The sequence below is a fragment of the Lithobates pipiens genome, unplaced genomic scaffold, assembly GCF_037356315.1.
Source record: "Lithobates pipiens isolate NorthernLeopardFrog02 unplaced genomic scaffold, aLitPip1_a1.2 Scaffold_18, whole genome shotgun sequence".
NCBI lineage: Eukaryota > Metazoa > Chordata > Amphibia > Anura > Ranidae > Lithobates > Lithobates pipiens.
The window spans coordinates 417,431,455-417,455,981 of record NW_027507758.1 but is presented as its reverse complement, the minus strand read 5'-3'; the positions used below and the strand labels follow the sequence as shown (position 1 = coordinate 417,455,981).

Genomic DNA, 24,527 nt, shown 5'->3' with positions numbered 1-24,527 from the left:
TCGGAATTTTGGTCAGAAAAAGCTCTGATGGTTTTCCTGACGGAATTCTGATGGGATTTCGCTCAAGCTGTCTTGCATACCCATGGTCACACCAAATTCCGACTGTCAAGAAGGTGGTGACGTACAACACGTACGACGCAAGTGCTACCTGCCTCTGGAGTTGGTTTTGGTTGTGTGGGAGATCTGAACTAGTAGCTTTGGGCTAAGCACCTCTCTGCCATTGAGTTATGCCTCTGTGTTGATCCCTTGGCTCAAGCACTTTTGAAGCGACCTCTGTGTACTTCTATGTTTTTAATCGGCAACAGTTGTCATTCCATAGTATGTAAATACCTCTCCCTTTACCACTTTCTCATTAAGCCATGTCTAGTGTCTCATATTTGGATGTATGGTGTTCCAGTACCTTATATTTGCATATTTATGCTATTTTTCTATTTGCATCATAGAATACTTACTTTCTTGCTATAAACTACACCCCTGAAGAAGGAGAATTGTATACCCTCTCTGAAATGCGTTGGGTGTAAGAAATACTAGTTTATTACTTGTTATTTCCTTTTGGATGACAACACTGTAACATGCGTTTTTATATGCTTTGTATATGTTTTGTATTTTCATACTTCAATAAATATTTTTTCATATTCATAATAAGATAACTTTTATAATAATTTTTTGTGCCTTATAAGTCTGCCACCAGGGGGTTTTGTTTCAGGTCCTTTAAATCTAGGCATTGTGGGCACATGCCCGCCATGTGCTACGTGACCGTGCCCGTGGGTCCCGCGGACTCAATGTCTGCCCGCAGGGGTCCGCGATTGTGTCACAGAGTTAAAGAACGGGGAGATGCCTTTGTAAACAAGGCATTTCCCCGTTCTGCCTAGTGACATGACAAGGATCTACTGCTCCCTGTCATTGGGAGCAGTGATCGCTGTCATGTCAGGGGAAGCCCATCCCTCCACAGTTAGAACACCTCCCTAGGACACACTTAACCCCTTGATCACCCCCTAGTGTTTAACCCCTTCCCTGCCATTGTCATTTACACAGTAATCAGTGCATTTTTATAGCACTGATCGCTGTATAAATGACAATGGTCCCAAAATGGCATCCAAAGTCTCCGATGTGTCTGCCATAATGTTGCAGTCACAATAAAAATTTCAGATCGCCGCCATTACTAATAAAAAAACAATAATAAAAATGAATCTATGCCCTATTTTGTAGACGCTATAACTTTGGCGCAAACCAATCAATATACGCTTATTGCGATTTTTTTAAGAAAAATATGTAGAAGAATACATATTGGCCTAAATAGTTTTTTTATATATTTTTTGGGCATATTTATTATAGCAAAAAGTAAAAAATATAGCCTTTTTTTCAAAATTGGCGCTCTTTTTTTGTTTATAGCGGAAAAAATTAAAACCGCAGAGGTGATCAAATACCAGCAAAAAAAATCTCTATTTGTGGGGAAAAGAGGACGTCAATTTTGTTTGGGTGCAACATCGTACAATTGTCAGTTAAAGCATGCTGTATTTCAAAAAGTGCTCTGGTCAAGAAGGGGGTACATCCTTCTGGGGCTGAAGTGGTTAAGCAGCCTTTCCTGGAGGTAACAGGGGATGGCCAGTATATTTAGGACTCTATAAGAGGAGTCCCAGTCCATACTGCATCCTCTGGCACTTTGTTTCCATTCTAGAACTTGCGCACCCAAGAGTCCACAGCAAGGTCTTTACTTACAATGTTCCAGGAGCTATCTGCCACCTAGCATCCACAGGTAGTTTCTTAGTGAGGGAGACAAAAGACCCTTCTCTAGACCAGGACTCCAGGATGATGCCCTCCAACGAATAATCCTTTAGCAATCTTTTCCAGGGTCTCATCTCAGCACCTGCTGAGGCCATGAACTGAAATTTCTCATCTCACTAGCTATTTCGCTTTCTCCCAGGAGCAGCAGCCTCAGGGGATCTGGAACCCTCCCTGGAGAGGAAAGAACATTCTGAAAAGGCCGGCCTAACATTTATCACCTCCCCAGTCACTTTCTGAATGTCTCCTTCCAAGGATTGGCTGAAGCATGAAAAATATTCATGCTGGTCATTTGACTCTCCCTGTCTATATACTGGAAGCTTCTTTCAGGTGAAAAACTAAATTTAACCTAGCAGCTTAACTAGAGATGGGCACTACATCTACAAAGAAGGACATGAGCATGGTCAGGAGGTTTATGATAAATGTTATTATAATAAGAGTTAAACTCTTGCAAAATGTTTTGAGGTTTGTTTTTTTTTCTTTTTCTTTTGCCACCTCAGTGAATCCTTTTGCGAGACTTAAATCAACTCTTCCGTTCATCTTAGTCTCAACCCATTTCAACATCATCGTAGCAAAAATTTATCCCTTGAGTGTGGTATTTTCTCTCGTTTTTTTTTTGCCCCATGGGCAGCAGAATAGACGTTTCACTGTATACAGTGTTTACCAAATAATATCCCGTCTAACCCATCTCCCTACCTACAACACACCCTCGGTCTCACCAAATATCTAAGATCCTACCTTTTCGGCCCTGAGTCATGTAATTCTACAACGGCCATCCTTTCGGCATATCTCACTGATTGCTTGCATTTTTCCCAGTCTTTCCATCTTGTTACAAACCCTACTTCACCTATTTCTCCACTGAACTTTAGATACTTGAGGTTGTTGATTTTATTTATGTTACAAAACCAACTTTTCAAAGAAGGACTTTTTGGATTTTTCCACATCCGAGGAATTAAACTCTTTGCTGCATTTAATAAGCAAGGTATTAGCCCTTGTACACACGGTCGGACATTCTGACAACCAAATCCGTTGGATTTGGTCCGACGGATTTTGTCCGAAACTGTTGCATACACACGGTCGGACAAAGTTGTCAGAAAATCCGACTGTACATAACGTGATGATGTTATTTTGTTACGACGGGACTACGTTCAGGCCAGTAGCCAATAGCTTTGGTATAAGAATTTGATCTGAGCATGCATGGCACTTTGTCCGTCGGAGTAGGCTACACATGATCGGAGTATGTCCGATCGGAACATCTTGTCGGAAAATTTTACCGGCAAGTTGGTCCGTCGGATATTCCAACGGAAACAGTCCGATGGAGACCACATACAGTCGGAATATCTGACAAAACGGTCCAATAGGACACATTCCGTCTGAATCTCCGACCGTGTGTACAAGGGCTAAGTGTTTTCTTATATTGTTTAATTGGCAACGTAGCTCCGTGTAGCAAACATGCCCTTGGCTCTTCTGGTATTTTTAAGCCCGTAATTTCCTCAGTTGTTAATATTATCTCTTTCCAGAATTCTCACATTTTGGAGCATGTCCACCGTATATGGATCATAGATCCTATTTCTGAACATCCTCGCCAACATAAATTAGAGACCTCTCTTTGAAAATGGTGTGCTTTGTCTGGGGTTAAATACCACGAGCCATACAATTGTAGTTAATTTCCAAAAAACAACAGTCTGGTGAAGTTGCATGCAGCATCCTTAGTATTTTATGCACTTCTGCCTCTGTACTACCTGTCCCAATCTCTTCATCCCATTTTTTTTATATATGGGGGGGGGGGGGGCTTCCGATATTTTAAATCCCATCAAGATTTAATATATCTTCGAGATCCCTCTTCCATCTGTCGCCACACACAGCCACTCATATGGACGCAGGCTGTCTGCCGACCTGATCGGACAGGGGAGGGATTCCACAAAGTGTTTCAACTGTGCATACCTCCACCAATTTATGTCTAACACCTCTTTTTACTCCTAAGCTCCTGTAAAGTACATATTTTACCTTTACTTATGATGTCTTTTAATTGTGCGTCCTTATTCCTAAACCACCCACCCTGAAAACTTTCTTTCCCCGATGTGAAATAATCTGTGTCGCATAGTGGTATTAGTGGGGAATTATAATTCCATTTTTGTTTCTCATGGACCCCATCCACAATTACTATCCGAGTGATCACGTGTGTGTCCATCTAATTCTCTGAAATGTAGTGGAATTCATATAATTTTACCCAAAGAGGCTTTACTAATCCCATTTTCTAACTTAACCCATCTTTTTTCTTTATTATTTTTTACCCATTCCACCACACGTGCCAATAAAATTGAGTAATAGTAAGATCTAATATCGGGCACCCCCAAACCCCCTTGCGTCTTATCTCTTGACAGAATTCCCAGACTTATTCGTGGCTTTTTGTGTTTCCAAATAAACCTGCGGAATAACAGATTTAATTTTTTTAAATATAATTCAGGAATCTGGATCATTTGTATTTTATATAATATTTTGGGTAGTATTATCATCTTCAGACAGTTTATCATGTTAATCCAGGATCTTTGTCTAGAGGCAATAATGTTTAATGTTTTATGTCATTCATTAATGGAATAAAATTATGTTGGTACATTATTTCGTATGTAGATGTTATTTTTACCCCCAGATACTTAATTTCCTTGTCCCTCCAAATGAATGGGAAAACCTGTTTGAGCCTACATACTTCCTTTGGAGCAACATTTATATTTAAAATTTCTGATTTTGAGGGATTCATCTTAAAATTTGAAACTTCGCCGTACATTTTTAAGATAAGAATTAAGTTGAGAAGGGTTGTCATAGGTCTGGAAACGTAAAACAAAATATCATCGGCATATGCCGCTATTTTGTGTGCGTCATTGTCGATCTGCACTCCCGTAATTTTGGGGTTCGATCTTATCCTGGCCAACAAAGGTTTCATTGTTAAGATAAATAGTAAGGGGGACAAGGGGCAGCCCTGCCGCGTCCTGTTTTGAGGGTTTTGAGACAGAATACCATCTCTCAATTTCAGTTATTGCAGTTCAGCAGTGCATGAATATGGGGTTTGGGTTTATTGGCTATGTTCACACCAAGTAAAAAAAATCCTAGCCAAGGGCAAGGGTTTTTCTGCTATGGTAGTCAAGGAGAGATCAAATGCCACCCAGGACTGCCCTTATTTGTCAAGGAGGTAAGGGTCATAGGCTTGTTTATGTAAACTCACTAGGGATTGGTTTTCCTTGTGTTTATGGTCAATAAGTTCATTGTGCTCTTTTAAGCCTCAAGGACAGCTGAAATAGAAAACTCCTGATATAAACCATGTGAGTAGCCCCAATTCATAATGGGGAAGTTGGTTTGGTTTGTTGAGTTTAAAATATTTTTTAAGTTCCAAAGCTATGTCAAAGCAATATGATTCATTGCCCAGTAAAAAATTGTTTAATGGCCAGTGAGGTCTTATGGATATCTTTGTTTGGCTAAGAAAAGTTACTAAGGCTGGGTTGTGGTCAGACCATGAAGCAGATAATAAGATTCCTGCTGAGTGAGGGACGAAAGGTTAGGAAATGAACACATGATCAATTTGAGAGTATTATACTTTTTAGCGTATAGGATTTCATGTCATCTGTGCCCAGTCTTACAAAAAGTGAATCCAGCTCTGAGCAACCCTCTTATCTTTTTTCAGTAAGATAAAAACAGACAAACAGAGAAATAGGTGTCGTTCTTCCCCCTTGCTGTGACAGACAGGTGATTTTCTTATCTCATGAACGAGCGTGAGAGAGGCATTCTGTGTACTTCACATTCCGCTCCTTTCTTCTCCAGCTCTCCCAGAATTGGCTGTTCTGCACCTCAGCATGATTGGACACAGAATCTGGTGTTTTGCAGGGCTACAAACAGAAAAAAGGGGAAATATTTGACAAGTAAGGATACATACAGGAGACATGTATATCCTTAGAGATAAGCACTATGGCAGTAGTTTATCAATGATGAGAGTGGGTTTACATCCACTTTAAGAAGAAAAATACAAGACTGAAAAGTAATGAGTAAAGGTTAGATGACGACCAAGCACTGAAGAAAGAGCAGTAAAAAAAAATGAACATTCTTCAAATACAGAAGTGAAAAGAGAAAAACAAGATAAAAACCAATTGTATAAACAATTTTAGTCATCAGACTTCTGTATGTGGTCTGGAACGTGTACAATTCAAGAAGTGAGAGGAGATTCATCAAGCTACCCCTCCCAGCACTAAACGTAGGTTAAGGTAGATTGTAGAATAAAAATGAACCAGTATGTCCATGGAATAGAGGACTAGTATCAGTAGATTCCACAAAGGTGGATCATAAGATGCACTGACGGAGTTCTCCCCACTGGAGACCAGGAAAATACAGTATTCACTGGAATAGGCAGCATGGTGAGAAATGTTCCTTGCAGCATGTGTTTTAAAGCAAGCAGACAGATGAGCTGGGAAGAAAGCAAAGAAAACAACTTTATATTGTATAGGTTAATCTCTCCCCCTTTTCGAACACATCAGCCCCCTGGCCAGGCAGATTACAGTAGACATAGTGATATATTGGGAAGATATGGTTCCTCATTTACCCAAATTCCACAAACATGGAAATTTCCAATAATCATTCATGGCATGCTGCTGTTGCTTACGTAACCTCCACATTGATATGTATTGAAAGGAAACCGACCATAGGGTGGGTGGACAGGATATGAACGTAAAAGGAAATTCAATACTGACAATAAGTAGAGAAATTAAATAAAGGTGGTAAACTGTCGTGAAATGCACACATGAGAATAACAGCAACAAGTGAATAGTTCAAAGTTCTTCTTTTCATTTAGGGTAGATGTGCCTGTTTGAGAAGGAGGCCCCCCCTCTTTCACCTATGCTGTGTATGTACATTTATGTTCTCTATGTTGCCAGTCGTAGCGCCTGCGTGGGGGGAATAGGTGTGTTTGTATTACTGTATATTTTTGATATACCTACAATTAAAATTATTGAACACGAAAGTTCAACGTTCTTGGAGCAATTTTTATTTTAATTAAAAAAAAATTGCCTTTACAAATCACTTTGAATTAGAAGACACAAATAATGACACAAATAATGAAATATTAACACCCTCACGTAATGTTATTTTATTCTGAGGGAACTGAATTGATATTTTAATATTTTTATTGAAAATGTAACTCATTTTTGTAACTGCTGTTAACAAGATACAACTTGGTGGAAGAGTTGCTTTCAGTGTACGGTAGACTATATTGGAGACTTCTACTGTATATCCCCCTTCTTCACCCACTCACAGAATCTTTTGTGCCCAGACACTTTTTGCAAGTGTTTAAATTATCTATGTAACATGTGCCAAGCACCTGTGGCTTCAGTAGGTGCTTCAAGTTTTATTGAGAATTAAATTAAACCATGCAGAGGTCCCCCAAAGCTTACAACAAAGTCAACTAAAATGTAAAACTGTGGTTCATAATCTGTTTTGGTTTACGTACCTTGCATGCATCTGTCAACTCCTTCAAGTGATTAAATATGTTCATTTTGTTCAGAAAAACTAGATGTGATTGATGTGATCATCAGCCTCAAATTGATTGAAAGTGTATTTTATATATTTTCACATTTTCAGGTATGCTGAATGCTGAAAGGGGCCCAACAACTTTTGAAAAAATTAAACAAAGTTAACACAAAAGCATTATTTTTTCCCTTTAGGTCGGTTCATGCTGGAATGCATGCGTTCCTGTCTGCTCCCACACATTCCAGTTTTGACACTCTATTAACTTCAGTGAGTTGCTAACCATATTGGAAAGTAGAAAACGTAGTGCAAGCATTTTTGTTTTTCATTCATCTTTTAACAGCAAATGTGTTTCTAAATACATTCTAAAATATATCATAAAAAATATTTTTTTTTTGTGGATTTTTTTATCTTAAATTCCAGTCTTTAGAAATTGTAAGGCTAGGTTGACATCTATGCATGTGCCATTTATGGGCTTTCAGCTCATTTTGGTTTTTTTCACACGTTTGTGATGCATTTTATGATGCATTTTTAATTAATTTTGTGTTTTTTGGGAAGTGATGATGTTGCTATGAGGAGATGCCTGTAGCAAAAGCAAATGCACAGAAAATGCACGTACATGCATTTTTAATGCACTTTTGATGCAATTCTATTGAAGTCAACAGAGCCAAAAACGCACCACGCTGCGTGTAAAAAAGTCCCTGCACCTTTCTAAAAAATGCATTGCAGGAAACTGGATAGATGTGAATGTGACCCATGAAAAAGAATGGATTGTAGTGTGTTTCTGTGGATCTGCAAATGCACTAAAAATGCATAGATGCAAATCTAGCATAACTGTCCCTTTTTGAAATCATACATATTTTCCATTTTTTTCCCAATGTTGATCTTTGCAAGGTGATTTTAGAAATGGATCCATCTTGCTCATGACAACTCTCCAGAATACATGACCTCTAACTTGTTGTGTTACAGATATGATATCAACAGGAAAAGACCAACAAAGAAGCTAACTCATGAATATTTCTTCAGTCTTATCTGTGTAGCAACTATTTGTTTTTTTTATATCTTACAGTAGAAAATGGTATTTGCTCTGTAAAGTTACACAAGGCTTGGCTTTATTTAGTAATGCATTATACAGTATAGTGCTTAACAGTTCATAGTAACTGTACAACAATCATTAAACTCTTAAAAAATGAAATGTCATTATTTGCTAGGGGTCACTGCATGTTGCACAGCATTATTTGTTAATTCATTGTATAACTAAAGGAAAGCTGTATTTTCTCCTGAAAATGCTAGTTGCCTGACTCCCTATCCTAAGTATCCTGCCTAACCTGTATTAAAAAAAATATGTGTACTTACCCATTTTCAATCTGCTCCAGTCATATGATCCTGTGGCTCTGTGTAAGGGAGCCCTCAACAACAGGGGTGAATTTGGGGAGCCATAATCCAACCATTGGGGTCCTCCCTCCACTCCCCTGCAGCAGCTGCTCACTGACACATGGAAGCCAGAGCTGTACCATCACATGTTCAGTCCAGAGCAGAATAAAATATGAAAGTACACACGCAGGTGTAAACAGGACAAAAAGTCAATTTACATTCGCCTATCCAGAGGGATGAAAGTTCCCTCCAATCTAAAAAACTGACAGGTGGACCTGATAGGAACACCTATGTGAAAGGGGCCCTAGTATTTTCAGGAGCGCGTAATTTGGAGCCTGCATACAGTGCCTTGAAAAAGTACCCCCTGAAATTTTCCACATTTTGTAATGTTACAACCAAAAATGTAAATGTATTTTATTGGGATTTTATGTGTTAGACTAACACAAAGTGGCACATAATTGTGAAGTGGAAGGAAAATGATAAATGATTTTCACATTTTTTTACAAATAAATATGTGAAAAGTGCGGGGTGCATTCAGCCCCCCGAGTCAATACTTGGTAGAACCACCTTTCACTGCAATTACAGCTGCAAGTCTTTTTGGGGATGTCTCTACCAGCTTTGCACATTTTTGCCCATTCTTCTTTGCAAAATAGCTCAAGCTCTGTCAGATTGGATGGAGAGCATCTGTTAACAGCAATTTTCAAGTCTTGCCACAGAGTCTCAATTGAATTTAGGTCTGGCTGTATGTTTAGGGTCATTGTCCTGCTGGAAGGTGAACCTCCACCCCAGTCTCAAGTCTTTTGCAGACCCACCGGGTGGAGTCGGGGTCCAGTGCGTTATGCCCCAGTCATGAGACCCAGGGGCTAAGGCGGACAAGGGGATGCGGGGTTGTCCACACAACAGGAAAGAGAAAAGCAATGAAAAATAAACAAAAAAATAAAACAAAAAACAGTAAAAAACAACAGATATAAAAAAACAAAAGGGGGGGGGGGCAGTGGGATGATAGGTATAGAACAGAGCAGCGGGCAAGAGGTCTAGAGACAGGGAGAAAGTGGGGAAGAGAAAAGGGGGTCCCCCAGGCTGGAAGTGGGGTCAAATTGAATCTAGAGACCTAGACTAGTCGAATTTAGATTGGGGAATGCAAAGGACCACCATGGGGCCTATACCTTAAGAAATCATGGAGTCATGGAGGATCCTGGACATTTTTTCGTGGATCATAACTCAGACATTCTTTTTAAATCACTTTTGGGCATCCCATACCCCACTAAATTTAAAAAACAAAGCCCTTGGACTGGTTTACTGACTGTGTGCCTGCTTAAAATGCATGTTACTTGGCTGTGCAGAAGAAAGGGGACCCAAAATCCAATGGCCCTTAAAGTATAAATTCCGCCTAAAACTAAAATCACTAAATCTACTCAAAGCCACAATCTAAGTCTCACCTATCTAACCCTGTAGAGCAAAAATTGCTATACATATATCTTCTGAAGCTGATCTGGTCCCTCGCTGAGCTGTCAGCGGCGGTTTCTCTGTGTAGGTGGGGTGCAGAAGAGGCAGCTGATAATGGAAGCCCTATAATAATGCTATGGATGACGTCACTTCCAAGGCATTTTCCAGCCATTTCCAAAGAATTTCAGCTGTCTCCTGCACAGAGCTTCTATCGCTGGACACTGGGCAGATTCAGAAATGTATTTAGCTATTTCTGCTTTATTGGGCTAGATAGGTTAGTCTTAGATTGAGTAAGTAGCACTATACAGTCTAATGACCGACATTTGTCTATGAGACATGCTAGATATCTGACCAGCATCAGATCAACACATGCTGCCAATGGCTGCAAGCCACGATCAGTGTATTCTCATAGGCGTGTCCCCCTGTCACAATACAAAGGTACAGCAGGGGAGATCACGGCACCAACATCGCTTGTGTTGGTACAGCGATCTGTCCGTTTTTTTTATTTTGTTTAACTCCCTGGGTTGAATGAAAAATAAACTTGCAGTGTGTACCAGGCTTGATTCTTCCTTCAACTCTATGCACTGCAGCAGGTTGTGACACTGTGGTGACTTGCGGTGATTAGAGAGAAGCCCGGTTGTCCTCCTACTTCCTCTTTGGTGATGGGAGCTATGAAGGAAGAATTAACCCTGCTCATTCCTCAGCATAGGCTTAATGACCTTCTGTTCATGCCTGTGACTGCATTACAATAAAGACATTTTTATTGGCCGCAGGGACTACCTGCTGTGGGATCTCCTCGGCTCACCTGGACCTGTGGGGTTACCTGCTGTGGGATCTCCTCGGCTCACTTGGACCTTTAGGGGTTACCAGCTATGGGATATCCTCGGCTCACCTGGACCTGTGAGGCTACCAGCTGTGAGAATATGCTCGGCTCACCTGGACCTGTGGGGCTACCCGCTGTGGGTTCTCCTTGGATGACCTGGACCTGTGGGGTTCCCTGCTGTGGAATCTGCTCGGCTCACCTGGACCTGTGGGGCTACCAGCTGTGGGATCTCCTCGGCCCACTTGGACTTGTGGGGTTACGTTCTGTGGGATCTCCTTGGCTCACCCTAACCTGTTGGGCTACCAGCTGTGGGATCTTCTCGGCTCACCTGGACCTGTGGGGTTACGTTCTGTGGGATCTCCTTGGCTCACCTGAACCTGGTGGGCTACCAGCTGTGGGATGTTCTCGGCTCACCTGGACCTGTGGGGTTACCTGCTGTGGGATTTCGTCTGCTTACCTGGAACTGTGGGGCTACCTGCTGTGGGATCTCTTTGGCTCACCTTCTGACCCCTGCAGCTCACTGGAGTAAAAAAGGAAAAGCACACGTTCAGCGTCCACCGCCGCGCTCCTTATTCATGTGCCCTTTTCAGGATGCCAGACACATAAAATACTATGGCGGGGGTGTGTATTTTGAAGCACGTGATTAGAGCCAGAGGCTCTAATAGGCTTTAAAATAGGGGGGGCTTGGGGCGCAGAGCATTGCGTCCCAATCCCACCCCGTTGTGTGACATAGCAAATTAATTATCGCTATTTTCACACTAACAATCCTCCCTGCCAATCAGGAGACAGGACAGTGATGGCCGGGGGATGTGCCTGGCTGCATTTAATGGCACAATGGCTGTATTTGATGAGCATAGTCATGGGCGTCCGCAGAACTTTTTTCAGGGGGGGGCATCATTTTAGGGTCACCCATGCACCGCCCCTTTTCGACAATGTCATGATCACATTATCATGGTCAGAGACTGCAGACATAGTACAGTCCCTAGGATAAGTAATGGATAATGGCCAACAGTCCCTCTTACCAGACCCAGCAAAACTACAGCAGTGATCCCTCCGGCTGGATGATCGCTCACTCTGGGTTCCCCTGGGGCGACTCTGGTCAGTAGTGTAGCATGTCTGTACCCTGGTAGTGGCTCATTTTTTCTCTCTGGTGGCACTGGGCAGCGTTTCTCTCTCTGGTGGCACTGGGCAGTGTGTCTCTCGGGCAGGAAGCTGGGCGGGGAACCTGGTGAGAGCTGCCGTCTCTTGTCCCTGACAGAAGGGGGGGGGGGGCAAGAGGGGGAAACATTTGATAGCCCGCAGCACGCCTTTCTCCTGTCACAGTGACACTGAGTTCTCTGCTGGACTGAGCAAGGAAAAGAGCCCGAAGTCACACTACACTGATGGGGGGCTTGACAGCATCTTGATGGTGTTACCCCACTGGTGGATGGCACCCGGATGCGGGCTGCCCGCACCCTGATAGCGATGCAACTGTGCTGAATTTAAGATCTGATCCCTGATTCCAGGGGGGGGCACTTGACCCCCCTTGCCCCTACCTGCGGACGCCCATGAGCATAGTGGCTGCATGTGATGGGCAGAGTGGCTGTATTTGATGGGCACAGTGGTTGCATATGATGGACACAGTGACTGCATTTGCTGGGCAGAGTAGCTGTAATTGATGGCACACTGCTAAAACGTGGGCAGGCTGTATTTTTATTCCCTCATCTCTATGCACTGTTATGGTATAAACAAGACAGCAAAACAAAAAACAATTGTCTATGTGTTTTTGCACTGAGTCTATGCTGATCTTTGTACTAATACGTGTAACTATATGAAATGCTTGATCCTACTGTGTTATTCGGACAGACAGGATGCTCTTGAGACCGCTCTCCCTCATTGTATACACGGGGAGTGGGAGAAGAATGGGGTGTACACCGGACAGGTGGATGGGGGGCGGAAGGTTACAACAATAGGTGCAGGAAAAGGTGAGCTGTCACACCTGTGCTGGGACCGCCCCCCACGCACAGCTCCGCCCACCCCAGGCACATCACTGGGAGCGCCCTGCTATAGTAGGGAGGGGGCGGGCCGAGTTATGTCCGTGTTTCTCGGGAAAGAAAGGCAGAAGGAGTCGGAGCACGATGTGACAGGAGCGGACACCGTGCTGTAGGTGAGTGACAGCCCAGACTGGGGGGTGTCATTTATGAGGACCGAGGTCGGCACAGCACAGAGGAGGACGGGGCTCCTGTACTCCGCTCTGAGCTGCTAACAGCAAGCGATGTGTTCCAGTACATGTGAGGGACTTAGAGGGTGTAAAATCCGGTGCATGGCAGCCAATCGGCTTCTAATTTCATCTTGTTCTATTAAACCTGGAAGCTGATTGGTTGCTATGCACACCTGCACCAGATTTTGCACTCTCCTGTTTTAGTAAATCAGCCCCACAGTGTTTTGCCCACCTGCTGACAAATGGGATACTGATTTACTGAAGGAGGTGAGGATCCTTACAGAGTAAATTGGGTGGATCTTCACACCTGGGCAATTTTTAAGCTTCAGTCCCAAAGGACTTTAACAGGCAGTGTTAGAGATGAGCTTGGACATCCTTCCAATGCCTTTCTAACCCAAACTTCAATTTTTGTGTACCCGCGGAGGGGGGGTGGGTACTGAACCTGGGTCTAGCGTCGGGTACTGGACCCGGGTCCTGGGTCTAGCGTCGGTGGGGGGGGGGGGGACTGGACCCGGGTCTAGTGTCGGGGAGGGGGAGACTGGACCCGGGCCCTGGGTCTAGCATCGGGGGAGGGGGGGGGGCAACTGGGTCCTGGGTCTAGCGTCGGGGGGGGGGGGGGGGGGGACCGAGCCCTGGGTTAACAATTTTGAGGTAACAATCAAAAACATGAACGCTTAATCAAGGAATTATTAATTTCTGCAGCCCTAAGAAAAAAAACACACTGAAACAACCGTGGCCTTCATTGGGATGAAGAAAAGGGGGTGCACTGGAACATATAAAAAACGAGCATGCAGAAACGCATCAAGAATACAGACATTGTGGCGTGAACCGCCACTCAAGCTCATCTCTACATCAAGATTCCCATTTATAGTCATTAGTGCCAGTTCACACCTGAATTTTATGTTATTCAAAGTTTGAAAAAAGTACCTGAGCTTCTATGAGTCGTGCAGTTTTGGTCCCAATAGACCAATGGGAGTTCTTGGAAAATGCACCTAACTTGTTTGTCACAATCTTCCTCCTATTGACTAGCTTTCCATGGGCTACCACAAAAGGGCTCAGGAATGTCTCTGCTATAATTGAGTCATTACTGTAGCAGTCCAGTCAAAGGTGTAACTAGAACTTTCAGGCTGGGTTCACACTGCTGCGGGAGGGAGATCCAGATGTGATTCGCACCGCAAATCACATCCGATCTCCGTAGCGATGCGAGTTCAGCCATACAGATAGTATGGCTGAATTCGCATCGCTCCCGCAGCAAACTCGCACGGGACCCTTTTTTTGGTCCGCAACAGAATCGGATCGCATGGGGGTTCACACCATGCGATCCGATTCCTGTGCGAGTCGGCAGATCGCACTGCGATATGCGGACGGATCTAGGGGTGTCATTAACATATCATTGACACTCCCAGCCGTCCGCATAGGGCAGTGTGAACTGCCGGCGGGAGTAATGCGATGCGGGAAAATGCCGCGGATTTGCGGTGTTCCTGCATCGCAGCGGTGTGAACCCGGCCTCAGAGTGTCGGTGCAAGAAACCATGAAGGGGGGGCCCCCCTGCCAGGACCCTTCCTTCTTTGGCGGAATACCAGGGCCCAGTTGCAAGTGCGACCCTGGTAGTTCCGCCACTAGTGTTAGTAGATTTTTCATTTTTATTTTTTTCAGGCGCCCTGTTCGTGTGCTTTGGTGAGATATTTAGGGGTCTAAACAGACCTATGTTTCACCTTTTGAGACAAAGGCGATAGAGGACACAGCTCTCAATCCCCATCTCTGCAGCCTCAGCTGCACAGAAAATATGGACAGACATAGTTCTGTACAGAGCTTTCATCCCCCCCTTCATTCACAAACTGAAGCATAGCTAACAGTTTACTTTAGTTATGAATGGACAGAGTTGGTAATCAGTAGGGATCACTGACTTTATTTATTCAGGCAAGGAAGGGGCCGGTAAATGACACATTCATTGGTCCCTTTCTCTGCTCTCCATCCTGGCACATCCCTCGCAGGAGAGGGGAGGGGGAACCTGTCAGAGCTGGGGGGGGGGGGCCTGGGAGAGATCATAGGGGCCCAGGGGCAGCAGAAAGAAGCTGGATAGGAGGGGCAGCAGCATATAATTGAACCAATACCCTCCATTTTCCTCCTGCAGCCAGAGGAGTGTGGAGGGTACAACGGGGGCAGTATGTGTGGATGAGTGAGGAGGATACGATGGCAGACAGAATGTGTAGGAGAGGAGTGTAGATAGTCTGGCAGTAAGTGCAAAGGGAATGGCATTAGAATGTGCAGGAAAAGATTGTAGTGGGTAAGATCATATGTGCTGGAGTGGGGTGTGTATGCAGTATGTTCAAATCAGGAGAGGTGTGCAGAGATTAGGGGCAATATGTGCAGAAGAGTAGTTCAAAATGTATTACGTTGAGTATGTGCAGGACGAAATGGCAGTGGTCAAAATTTGAAAGAAAAGAGCTTGGAGGGTAGAATAGGTGGTTTATGCAGGATTTGTCGGGTATGGCAACAAGCAATGTGTGCAGAAGAGGAATGCATAGGGTATGACATGACAGTGTGCACAGGAGAGGAATGTGGCATGTACGATGGTGGACTTTGAGTGGATGGGACAACGGCTGGCAGTATGGAGAGCTTAGAGAAGGTATGGCATGGGAGTGCAAAGGGTATGGGTGGTAACCTGTTTATATTCAGGAAAAGTGTGTGGAGGATAATACTGGGCCAGGAGTGGAAAGGGAGGCTGAGAAGTGTTCAAGGAGAAACCACTTTTTGAAAAACTGTTCCTAGTAGTTCTGGTCATGGTCTTCTTGAGTAAGGGCAGATTATTCTTATAGCATCTACCCATAGCTTGGGTGTGCTTAGCTGAGAACTTCTGTTACTTCACTGCCTCTTACTTCTGAGATGTATGACCTAATTTACCTAGGCCTGGAAACCAGGAAGCAGATATCCTAAGTCTCCCGCATTTTTAATGAGGCTCCCGCACACCCCTCGCGATAAACCCGGGAATGATTGGTGCGGCAAGGAACAGTTGTGAACACTGATCTCCTTCTTTTCTTTTCTTTTTTTTTTATTTTTTTATTTTTTTTTTTTTTATAGATTTTTAGTTGACATATGGGTCTCCTTCTCTCCCTTGGCTGTCAGATAAAAAGCTAGCCATGGAATAGTTTCCTCCTGGTGGGGCACTTTAGATTAAGGCAGTTGGCTAATGCAAAGTATAAACATTTTTTTTAATGTAAATTATTTAAAATAAACACATTCAAAATCGTATGTTAGATACATCAATAACATAGAGATATCGCTATCTCCTATCTCTATCATTGGTGTGTTGTCATGAATCCAGATTTACAAAGTGGCTCCATACAAGGTGAAGCAGAGGGTCACCGGTTGGACTAATTCCGCACAGATGACACCCTCCATCAAGCCGAACCCCCCCCCCCCCCCCCCCCCCTGATTAACAGAAATAAGGATCTGTAGCAAGGATGGAACTGGGTAATGTAGGTGTACCAGGACTGGTAACAGCAAGGCCAAATATCAGGGGAAATCCTCAGTGATTAAATATGTAAAACCCAAGAGCCTCCAAAAAACCCAAGGAATATGGAGGTATAAGTTTGAGTCGCCTGTCAGCCGATGAGCGCCAATGACACTACTTTTGTCAGATAAAAAGCTATACATAGAGATCGATGTCCACAGCTGTCCCTCCCGCCGCACCGTTCATTCCCAGCTGTTTAGGAATTGGACACAGGGCGCAAGATCACTCCTGTGTCCTGCGGTAACTGAGCAGAGTAAACTGTTAACTCTGCTCAGTTTATGAATGAACGGGAGCCTCTTTATCTTGTTTGTTAGTTTGTTCGTTCATCTCTAGTGCTGAGAAAGGGACTGGGGAATCTGTGTCCTAAGTCCTTCTCTGAAAGGGTAGATGTCAGACCCCTTACATCTCACCAAAGCGCCCCCCCCCCCCAAATATTTTGCCATGGAGGAGGGCTTGCAGACCATCCCCTCCCCTGAAATGAGTTTTTACAGGTTGGGATGTCTGAGGCAGTAACTAAAGAAATGTTAAAAATAAAAGTTTTAAGCAAGTAAATATCATAGTAAATTGCGGTATATCTATTAATGCTAAAGGCATACATTTTTCAATGAGAGAGTGAAGTTCTGCTTTAACAACCCTGGAAGGCTCAGCTCTGCAATCCTTGACTGCTCTACTTGGCTCCCTGCACCTTGCTGACTCCCCAATCCACTCTCTGCACATGCTACTTTTTAAAGCCAACTACCTTCAGGTGATTGGACACTGGCTAAAAAGCTGCGTCCCCCTGTGTGCTTGGGTAGATTGGGAGATTTTCTCCATGCTTCAATATTTATGCTCTTAAATTTTAGCTGCCGCATTTCTACCTCTGCTCTTTCAGTGGCTTTTAAGATCCGTTTACTCCTCAGCTAATCCTTGGGGGACCTTATCCAAAACCCAACCTGAAAGCAGACGCTGGACCTGCCTGTATCTTGTTTAGGGCTTTGGATCCTGCATGGGTGCTCACCTTGGCATGTAGTACTTCGTTTTTAGTTAGCAGCAGGGTGCTTTTACAGGGCTCTGTTCAGCCATACATAGGAACCCTTGTATTTTTTGTATTCTGATTTGGCTGAGGTGGAGAAGGTGAATGGAAGATATCCCAATCTCCACCTTAGCCAATCGGAGGAAGTTTTTGTAATCAATCAAAAAAAAAATTCAAGGCTTCCTATGAATGGCTGAACAGCACTACGCCCAACTATGTTTTGTTCCAGGAACAGGATGGGGAAATCCCCATACCACTGCTGGAACACAGCACTGTACACTACTATATCTAGCTGATGCTACATAGTTTATACAGCTTGGCCCAAGTGAACTATTTAATATCAAGTTCAGCTCGAAGGATACCTTTTTATTAATATAGTGTGCTCATCCCTGGTGTTGGAGAAACCTGAGTTTTCCCACCCTAAGGTCTTTAGCATGGGTTTCCTAAAAATTACCAAATCTGCTAAGACCTCCCCAGTTCATTGGCTCATATAACTCTCATCTTGTATGGTGCTTGGGCTCCTTTCACATCGGGCAGACTGCAGCTGCAATCCGCTTGCTCAGCAGGGGATCCCAGGTCCATTCCACTCCGCTCATGTAGAGTGGACAACAGACCGCTCTCCTATATGGGTAGCCAGATGTAAATGGACCATCTGTCCGTTTACACCTGACTGCCATCTGATCTGCTCTGCTGGACGCGTCCCCATCCATCTTTTTTGGCAGATTGGATGTAAACAGACACGTCCATTTTACACCAGCCGCTCCATAAAGAATGGAGGTTTTGATCAGGTCTGCCTGAAAAATGGACAGGTGGACCCGATTGGAACGTCTCTGTGAAAGGAGTCTTCTGAAGAGTGTTTTGTCCCTCCAAAGCATTTTGCTGAGCAATATATTTTTGAGGGAGGGTTTCCTTAAGAAATGGACAGTCTCTGATGTTGACTCGGCCATTTACCACTTGGGCTCGGTTCACACCTACTGCTGATGCGGCTCCCAGCAGGGGTCCTGTGCGTCCTGGTTCAGGTTCGATTATTTTTTTTGCCCAAATTTTGGGCTGAAATGGACCAAAAGACGCCCAGCATTCCTGTGCAAATTCGCACTGGAACCACATCGGAGGTATGTGAACCGGCTCCATAGAGAACTGGTCACGATCTCCTGCTATTACAAATTGGATGCAGGGAACCAGGCTTTGTCTGGCACTTCCCCCTTTTTTTTTTTGTTAGAAAATGGTGCATAATAATATTATAAAAAAAAAAAAAAAAATTATATATTTTTTTTTTTTACTTGCAAACCCCCCTCACAATCCATAACCCAAATTGTTTGTAAATTATGTTATGCTGAGTAAATGCCAAACATGTCACACCTGTACAACAGTGACAGATTACCACTTTAGATTTACAGAGGAGGTCTGGTGCTAGACTTGCTTGCTTCCTATGATCTGACATTCACAGTGATACCATGCATGTGTGGGACGATTGCTGTTTGCATACGTGCAGGATCGACACATGGGTTCGCCGAGCACAGAGGAACGGGGAACTTATTTATTTTTATTTTTTTTTTTTTATATAGAGGGATCTGGGCAGGGCCGTCTTTAAGGCAGGGCAAAAGGGGCAGCTGCCCTGGGCCCTGTCATTGTTGTGGGGCCCAAAGCAGCTGCCTCATGCTTGCCAACTATCCCAGTTTAAATTTCCTTGTCCCTTGAAGTTTTAGCCCTGTTGTTGTGTACAGGTGACTCACCTTCAGACCCTGTTTACATGTAAATAACTGGCATTCATATGTAAATGGCAGTGGCATTACTAAGCAAAGGGCTGTGGCCATCTGCATTGATATGTAAATAAAGGTGGAATTCATATGTATATCATTCTTCCCTGCAGTGAGAAGATGATGTGCTGTAACCTCTAGCAATCAGAGAGCAGTATTACTGTACAGTAATCTCTAGCAACTAATTAACAAGCAGAAATCATTTGCTGTAACCTCTAGCAACTAATCAGTGAGCCGTAATGTGTGCTGTAACTTCTAGCAACCAGTCAGTAAGCAGTAATGATATGCTGTAACCTCTGGCAACCAATCACAATTGCTGCCTGATCTGGTACAGTAAACTGATTTTAAGTCCAGCTGCTATTTATTGTATGTCTTAAAGCAGGTGGAGAGTGAAATTGCATGGGAGGGGGGCCCCCAAAAAAATGTTTGCCCGGGGTCCAATCAATATGAAGACAGCCCTGGATCTGGGGTCTGTAAGTCCCTCCCCTGCTCTTAAAAACATTCGATCACACCACAATCTGCAGCGACAGCTGGTCGATTGGGACTCCCAGTGGAACGGGAGACCACAATCAAGCTGGGGGGGAAATATCGTCTCCCACTGCTTGTAATAGCAGTTGAGTGGTTTGTTGGCTGCTCTGTTTGCTATTACAAAAAAGCTGACTGTCGGCTGCAAATACAGTGCTTTAAAGTATTCATACCCATTGAAATTTTCCAAATTTTGTCATGCTACAACCAAAAAAGTTAATGTTTTTTTTTATTGGGATTTTATGTGATAGACCAACCTAAATTGACACAATTGTGAAGTGGAAGAAAAATGATGTGTGTGGTGTTTATTTTTTATTTATTTATTTATTTTTTTCCCCAAAATTTTTACAAATGTGTGAAACGTGTAGGGTGCTTTTGTATTCGGGCCCCCCCTGAGTCAATACTTTGTAGAACCACCTTTCTCTGAAATGACAGCTGCAAGTCCTTCTTTTTTTTTTTTTTTTTTTTTTTTTTTTTTTTTTGTATGTCTCTACCAGGTTTGCACATCTAGAGTGACATTTTTGCCCATTCTTTGCAAAATTAAGCTCTCTCAGATTGGATGGAGAGGATCTGTGACTAATTGGAATTGCTCTGATGTGTCTTGAAAGCCCTACTAAAAGTGGCATGAGTTTCAAATCCTTGGACCACTAAAATGGCTGTGTGGGCACTGAGGGTTCATTCACGGAAGCACAGCAGGGACCAAGGGGTGGAGAAGGTATACAGTGTTTTTACCTTTTTTCTTATACTGCTTTTTCTTTGTACTATTAATAACAGAAGCATAAACTTATTGTGCTGCTTCTCCTTTCATTGTCCAGTCACTGGAGCAGGTCCAGGAAGTAGGTGGAATGATGCTTGTCGTCAGACTGAATCCGTATAGTTTTAAAGTCCTTACTGTGACCGAGGCTATCTGGATTGTTGATGGTTTACATTCCATATGGTGTTTATCACTACAAAGCCTTGTTGACTTAAGAGGTATATGCCCCTTTAAGTCCATTATCGCCGGTAAGCCTTCATGCAATTGGTGGCGTTCTCTTCACAAGATTTCCTTTTTTTTCAATATTCCTTTTCAACATGTCTTCATTGATGCCATCTTCCATAAAGATGTCTTGGCAACGCCAGGTATCAACTGTCATTGGATCAACATCTTTATGATTTACTACAACTCGCATGGTGGACTTTATTACACATATTTATTTAGTATTGTTGACACACAATCTAATATTTTTCAGTTTTTTTTATATAATATTGAGCGCTGCATTTTTTAGTATTTGTGCTGTTTGTCTTCAGCTGTGCTGGCTGCTTAAAATCTTGTTATCGTTTAACACAGCATGTTTTTATGCTTTTGACATATTTATAAACTAGGAAAATCCTGTTCTGGATTGAGGTTATAAAATATTTTTACTGTTGCAAAAACCAGGTGTACGTTTCTAAACAGACATTTGAGTGCTGTAAAATTTGCAGTGTATTTTTGTATTTCAAGCTGTTTTATTAAAAAGGTTTTGGATGTGAACAGAGAAAGAAGACCAGATATAAAACTGGAAATCTTGTATCCATACAAAGACCTAAATAGAACTGACAGTTATAGACAGACTCCAGTCACCTTAAACTAATAACATAGACAAACTGATTCCCAAAGCAGCAGTTCAAAGTGATGTCAAGGGACTGGAGCGATCGGTTCACAATCGTAATCGTATATAAATCTCAACAGTTTACTGATTATTAAGTATACATCGCTTTTTGTCATTTAATTACTTAATGGGGTTAAAAAAAAAAAAAAAATAAAAAAAAAAGTTAAAGTGAGAAAAAGAAAAACAGAAGGTTACCACAACTGGTGAAGAGGGCGTTCCCAAGGGGTCCTCAGTCAACTCAAATATATCTGATCCAGGGGTCTCAGGTATTATCAAACTTTCTTCTTGTCGTCTTGAAGGTTGCATGTGAGTTTATTGTTGCTTTATTATCCAATTGAATGTACTTTTAACACAGTCCACCAACATCAGTCTGTTTCCAGCACCTTACTATAGATGGTAGAATTATTTAAGAAATTAGCTGCAATTTTCTGGAATAGGGTCACTTCAGGAGTCTGGGGATATTTATGCCCCTTACTGACCAGATAATCGTGAATAATTTAATCCAAAATCTGGTTACTTTGGGACACTGCCACCATATGTGGTACATAGTGCCAGATTGGCTACACCATTTGAAAAAAGCTAGACATTGATGGGTGCATCTTTGCATTTGTTGGGCCTTGGGTACCATCACAATAGACTGTGTGTGTTTTTAGATTCAAAAAGTGTTGATTAGGTATTTTTGGACAAATCACTTGCATTGTCTGACCTATTGGATAAGTAATAGGAAACATTTTAAGTCCTGTTCCTACATCTTCATATAGGGGAGTTGCTGCTTTAGGTAATAAAGTATATAGAGTAGAGATGCATCCCGGTGCGTGTAAAAAGGGGGGGGTTGTTTACTGCCCCCCCCAAAAAAAATATTGAGCACCAGCCGCCACTAGTCAGACCTAAAAAGCTTTTAGAATAATGTATTGGGACTTAAATTAAATACAGGCATACCCCACTTTTAAGTACACAATGGGGTTTATTTACTAAAGCTGGAAAGTGCAAAATCAGGCTCGCTTCTGCATAGAAACCAGTGGGCTTCCAGGTTTTGTTACCAAAGCTTAATTGAACAAGCTGGGGTTAGAAGCTCATTGGTTTCTATACAGAAGTGAGTCTGATTTTGCACTTTCCAGGTTTAGTAAATAAACCCCATTGTGTATGTAGTGGATGACCTTTGGGATCAGATGTCACATGCCTGTAAATTTTGTTTTTGGTCCCAGAACAGTAGGGGTTCTGAGGGTTAATTGTGAAGGTAGGTCTTAACACCAGTCTGGCCAGGCTGTGTTTGGAAGTTCTGCCTGGTCATGTGGGCGGTGAGGTGCACATGACAGGCTAGAACCAAGTCTGGTTGGATGTTTGGGCATCGGCCTTCTCGGAGCCAATCGGTGGGAGTGTCGGGGCCCGCTGAGGAGTCTGGGAAGGGGTACTAAAAGGGGTGTGGGTCACATGTTCTGGAGTTGTACGCGAGACCTGTGTGGTCTAGTCTGGTTCCAGAGCCGGGGTAGCCCCCCGTGAGGGGTCCTGGTCATGGGGTGTTCGACACCCCGCAACATGTTCCTGTCAGTGGCCCCTGATAGACCTGCCTGGTCTGGGGTAGGGATCTGTCTGTTCCCGAGTCTCAGAACCTGCTGTTCCGAGGCGCAGTGACTGAGGGAGAATTCAAAGTGTCCGGGTGGGCTCTCCGCTTGGAGGGACACTGCAGCTCGTGAAAGTGACCAGGGGAGGACTCTTTGGGCCGGCAAGTGGCATCCTGAGAAGTGCCTGGTTACTGAGTTGAGAAAGACATTGATTAATTCACACTTTTCCAGTACCATAAAGGAGATGGGATACGTTCCAGGTACGGAGGAAAAGGGTTCCTGTTTACCCTTAGCTTAGATCTGTTCAGGCTTGAAGTACCCAGCTGCGAGTGGCTACTCTCTGGGTGGAAATAGACTTTGCTAGACCAGCAGTTCAAGGTGCCTGAGTTCTTCACCCGTGCCCTCTGTTCCCTTAGAGACTGTGTTAATTGAAAGTTTTACTGCAAAATAAAACCTTTTTAAAAGGACTTCATCTGTGTCAGTGTTCAAGTTGTTGGTTATCAACCCTGGGAACCCCTAGAAGTGGAAGAGCAGGCCAAGAGAAGGTAATCAGTAAGGCCATTAAGTCAAGGCCGCCCTGCAACGGGTTATGGCTGCTACATGTACTTCAAAGTGGTGAAACATCCACGAAACACATTGCGCTTTGATTTTATGCCCCAGCTACATCTCATACAGAACCATGCTTATTTCATTATTTGATATACATTTTTTTTTTTTTTTTTTAACTACATACAAAACTTTTCTCTACTACTAGTGAATGCATAATTATTATGTGGGTATATTTTGGCGATATCAGGCATGGTGTCATTGGCACCAGTACTCCTGTAAGGGGCCTGCCTGGCTGCGCCCCCTTCCCCCCTCCGAGGCCCGCTACAGAGAGGAAGAAGGGAGCATACATATCCTGTTGCTGATATCATAACATCCAGGTATGGATGAACAAGCCAGCTGGATGTCCACTGTGCAACCCTAATGAGACACTTCACCTGTCAGATCAGAGCTGGGATGTCGGGTATGGGTGTGACTACTTTGTCAAGCAACCAGTGATTAGGGGAAGAGGCATTCGTACATTGCTGGCTGGGGAAAAGGTACCAAGGCAGGGTTTTCCTGCTTTCAGTCTCTGCAGTAGTTGAAAGTGTGGGTAGAGCAGCTCTCCCAGGGCTCCTTCAACAGCCACCTTGCTCTGCACAAGGATCCTTATCTCCTCCTATCTGGTCCGGGAGTTCAGAAGCTGAAAAGGAGTGTACAGAAAAGTTATTTTACAAAGGTAATCGTGTGGAGGATGGGGGAGCTTTGGGGTATGGGAAGATGAGGGCAGAGGAGAGGTGTGTGTGTGTGTGTGTGTGTGTGTGTGTGTGTGTGTGTGTGTGTATTGTAGAGGTGGTAGCAGCAGAGGAGAGGT

At 43.4% G+C, this 24,527-nt stretch overlaps 1 protein-coding gene across 4 annotated transcripts in view; it reads left to right on the top strand.

Moving 5' to 3' along the window:
* The first annotated feature begins 12,935 nt into the window (after positions 1 to 12,935).
* Positions 12,936 to 24,527, top strand: part of GPR160 (G protein-coupled receptor 160) — a 106,069-nt gene continuing 94,477 nt past the window's right edge. For all 4 annotated transcript variants that reach the window (XR_013276848.1, XM_077488004.1, XM_077488003.1 and 1 more), the window contains exon 1: positions 12,936 to 13,076. The gene's annotated coding sequence lies outside the window, so the exon portion shown is untranslated. The remainder of the gene's footprint in view (positions 13,077 to 24,527) is intronic.